General features: G+C 52.0%; 1 protein-coding gene across 1 annotated transcript in view; it reads left to right on the plus strand.

Annotated features, from left to right (window-relative positions):
* The first annotated feature begins 216 nt into the window (after positions 1-216).
* The window catches only part of ACVRL1 (activin A receptor like type 1), a 27,972-nt gene continuing 23,698 nt past the window's right edge, over positions 217-4,490 (plus strand). Inside the window, exon 1 of the mRNA XM_031064557.1 lies at positions 217-338. The gene's annotated coding sequence lies outside the window, so the exon portion shown is untranslated. The remainder of the gene's footprint in view (positions 339-4,490) is intronic.

Below are 4,490 nucleotides of genomic sequence, written 5' to 3' on the forward strand. Positions count from 1 at the left end.
ACGGCCGTGGGGGCAGCATGGGCGGTGGGAAGGGAGCAGATCCATGAAGATCCTCGGAGTTGGGGCTCAGGAGCGGAGCTGAGGCGGATCCGGGAGTGGGATCGCAGCTGGGAGAGCCCCACCAGGGCTGGGCAGTGCCAGGGGGGCCCACAGGACCTGGATGCTGGAGGTGGCCGTGGGGGCAGCAGGGGTGGTGGGAAGGGAGCAGATCCATGAAGATCCTCGGAGTTGGGGCTCAGGAGCGGAGCTGAGGCGGATCCGGGAGTGGGATCGCAGCTGGGAGAGCCCCACCAGGGCTGGGCAGTGCCAGGGGGGCCCACAGGACCTGGATGCTGGAGGTGAGTGGGGAAAAGTCACTTATGGGGTCTGGGCTGCGCCAAGATCAGGGCTTCACCCCCAAAAATCAGGATTTGGCCTCGTTTACTTTGTGTTTTATGGGATTGTGGTGCTGACATCAGGGTTAGAGAAGCAGGAATTGGGACCAGGGGCTCAAATCAGGGATCACATCAGTGTGGTGGGAGCAGGATCTGTGCCCAGGTCCTTGCTAAAGAGCTGAAATAGTAAAAACTGCAGCAGGAAGGCTGGGATCGATGTGGGAAATGGGGAATTTGGGTGTATTTTGGAAAGATGTGGGGGAAAAGGAGGGAAATCAGGATTTGGCCCCGTTTCCTTTGTGTTTTATGGGATTGTGGTGCTGACATCAGGGTTAGAGAGGCTGGAATTGGGTTCCTCATGGGGTTTGGGCTGCACCAAGATCAGGGTTTCACCCCCAAAAATCAGGATTTGGCCTCGTTTCCTTTGTGCTCTGTGGGGTTGTGGTGCTGACATCGGGGTTAGAGAGGCTGGAATTGGGGATGGGAGCACAAATCAGTGGGGTGGCAGGAGGTTTTGCTGCTCTCTTGAGTGGGTTTTGCTCTCCTGAGTGGGTTTTGCTGCTCTCTTGAGTGGGTTTTGCTCTCTTGAGTGGGTTTTGCTGCTCTCTTGAGTGGGTTTTGCTCTCTTGAGTGGGTTTTGCTGCTCTCTTGAGTGGGTTTTGCTCTCTCTTTGTGTGGTGCACGTTCATGGAGTGGAATTGCCCGCCAGGCAGAGGCCGGTGTGTCCTGCTGGAGGGCGAGCCCAGCTTTGCTCCACCTGTGACCCACCTGCAGCTGCAGGCAGGGAAAGGAAAAACCTCCCCCCGTGCCTGGAACCCGGCTGGAGCCCTGGGGTCTGTGGCAAAGCTCTGTCCTGGTGTCTGTCCTGTCCTTCCCCCCTGGCACGGGCACTGGCACCAGGGGCTGGGCTCTGTGTGGCTCCCTGTGAAAAATCAGCGCAGGGAACGGAGCCCTGGGCCTCATCTCGTGCCTAAACCCCCTGTGAGCAGCAGAAAGCACAGGGAAAGGTGGAGGAGATGGGGTTGAGGAGCCTGGTCAGAGCAGGGACTCCTGAACCACCCCACACACCCCCAGGGCTGTGCCTGACACCCTTCCCTGGATTCCTCTTGTCTCCTGCTCCATTTTCCCTTTGCTTCTCCTTCCATGGGAGTGGTGGAAAGAAATTTCCTTTCCCCAGGGTTTGCTCCAGACCCTCAAACTGGGAAATTCTCCTTCCCTGAGGTTTGTTCCAGATCTTGGAGATGGGAAATTCTCCTTCCCTGAGGTTTGTTCCAGACCCTCAAACTGGGAAATTTCCTTTCCCCAGGGTTTGCTCCAGACCCTCAAACTGGGAAATTCTCCTTCTCCAGACACCTCAGGCTGTGAAATTCTCCTTCCCCAGGGTTTGCTCCAGACCCTCAAACTGGAAAATTCTTCACCATAATTTGCTCCAGACCCTGAAGCTGGGAAATTCTCCTTCCCCAGGGTTTGCTCCAGACCCTCAAGATGGGAAGTTCTCCTTCCCGAGGTTTGTTCCAGACCCTGGAGTGGGAAATTCTCCTTCCCTGGGGTTTGCTCCAGATCCTCAAACTGGGAAATTCTTCCCTGGAGTTTGCTCCAGACCCTGAAGCTGGGAAATTCTCCTTTCCCAGGGTTTGCTCCAGATCCTCAAACTGGGAAATTCTCCTTCTCCAGACACCTCAAACTGGGAAGTTCTCCTTCCCTGGGGTTTGCTCCAGACCCTCAAACTGGAAAATTCTTCACCATAATTTGCTCCAGACCCTGAAGCTGGGAAATTCTCCTTCCCTGAGGTTTGTTCCAGATCTTGGAGATGGGAAATTCTCCTTCCCCAGGGTTTGCTCCAGACCCTCAAACTGGAAAATTCTTCCCCAGGGTTTGCTCCAAACCTTCAAACTGGGAAATTCTCCTTCTCCAGACACCTCAAACTGGGAAATTCTCCCTCCCCAGGGTTTGCTCCAGACCCTGAAACTGGAAAATTCTTCCCCAGAATTTGCTCCAGACCCTGGAGCTGCCTCCCAGCTCCTGGCCAGCACCCATGTCCCACCCCAGAGGTTTCCCCTGGGGATTTTTCCCTCTCCTGATGCCACAAATCCCAGCGAATATAAACCAGCCCCCAGGCAGGCAGGGTAGGATGCTCTGGATGCCCATGAGCTGCAGTTCCTGATGAGCAAAGAGGAAGGAAGGGACAGGGATGGGAATGCCAGGGCTGGTTTGTGTTTTCCTGGGATGTTTTTCCTGTGGGATGCCAGGGACAGCTCTGGATTCAGTTTTGCTCTCAGTAACAACAACAACCCATGGGATGTTTGGTACACAGCAGAGTTTGGGTGAGGCCCTGCCTGCTTTGTGTTCCGTGGCAAATATCCCGCAGCTGTCTCATGCTTCAGGATTTTGGGGAAGTGGCTGCGGGGAGGGAATTCAGCACCTGGGAGGCTCAGCTTCCCTTTTTAAATCACACATCCTGCAGCTCTCAGGACTGCAAGAAATGTGCTGCCGGGGGTGAGGAATCAGCAGCCCAGCTCCAGAGGGGCTGAGCTTTAAAATAAATCGGATCCTAACCCAGCTCTGAGAGAGTTGGGATTTTAAAATAAAGCTGATCCTAGCCCAGCTCCAGAGGGGTTGAGTTTTAAAACAAAGCTGATCCTAACCCAGTTCTGAGAGAGTTGGGAATTTAAAATAAAGCTGATCCTAGCCCAGCTCTGGGACAGTTGGGATTTTAAAATAAAGTTGATCCTAGCCCCACTCTGAGGGAATTGGAATTTTAAAATAAAGTTGATCCTAACCCAGCTCTGGGACAGTTGGGATTTTAAAATAAATCTGATCCTGGCCCAGCTCTGGGGAAGGTGGGTTTTAAAATAAAGCTGATCCTAGCCCAGCTCCAGAGGGGTTGAGTTTTAAAACAAAGCTGATCCTAACCCAGCTCTGAGGGAGTTGGGATTTTAAAATAAAGTTGATTCCAACCCAGGTCTGGGGGAGTTGGGATTTTAAAATAAAGCCTGGTTCCAGAGGGGTTGAGTCTTAAAATGAAGCTGATCCTATCCCAGCTCTGGGGGAGGTGGGATTTTAAAATAAAGCTGATCCTAGCCCAGCTTCAGAGGGCAGTTGTTTTAAAAGGAAGCGTTAGACAGTGTGTTCCTACTCCAATTGGGAATTTAAAATAAACCCAATCCTAGCCCAGTTCTTGGGGCAGTTGGGAATTTAAAATGAAGCTGAACCTGGCCCAGCCCAGGGTCGGATGGATCCGCCTGGCATCGCTCCTCCACCTAGGCCCTGCCCTCCATCCCCAGCGCCCAGGATTTTCTCACTGATCCTCTCGCTATTTCCTCCCCTCCAGGCACAACCGTGTGAGTTATTTTGGGGAGGAAAAGCCCGATTTGAGCAGGGCCGGGGCCTGCCGGGCTCAGCCACGTCTGCGTGCGCCGGCCTTGCGTGACTGCGCTTCCCCATCAAGGGCAGAATCTAAACAATCTTGATTCCTGTCCCAGCAGCCCTGGGCTGGGCTCTTCAATTGCAGGAAACGGAGCCTTTTGGCGTGTTTATGTCGGGAACACGAAGAATGAGCCCAGGAGGGGCCGGGGTTGTGAGGCTGGCGGGGGGATGGCCGTGTTTGCCTTGGCACAAATGTCTCTTTCACAAAGAGAAAAAAAAAAAAAAAATTAAAAGGAAGATTAAAAATAGCCAAACTTCCCCCAAAGGCTCAGCGAGGAATTTTTTGGCTGTGCCAGAACCTCTGTTTGTGTCATTGATAAGCTGTGCGCGTAAAAGCAGCCCCAGGAGGGAGAGCCTGCTCGTGGTGCTCCAGCCCACGGGGCAGGTTTTCCCAAATTTGGGATCCCCAGCAGCGCTGTGGCATCAGCAGGGCTGTGGTTTTGTGGTTTTTATGGAGCACGAGCCCTGGGAACAGCAGGAAGTTATTGTATTTTATGGGGTGCCTCGATGTTGGGAGGAATGATCAATCTGACTGCATTTTCTCAGGAGATTAATTTATTATTTTGTGATACTATATTATATTTATGATGCTATATTATATATCAGAAGGCTAATTTATTATTATATTATATTATATTAATTATATTATATTATATTATATTATATTATATTATATTATATTATATTATA

This window comes from Geospiza fortis, unplaced genomic scaffold (assembly GCF_000277835.1).
Source record: "Geospiza fortis unplaced genomic scaffold, GeoFor_1.0 scaffold599, whole genome shotgun sequence".
NCBI classification, from domain to species: Eukaryota; Metazoa; Chordata; class Aves; order Passeriformes; family Thraupidae; genus Geospiza; species Geospiza fortis.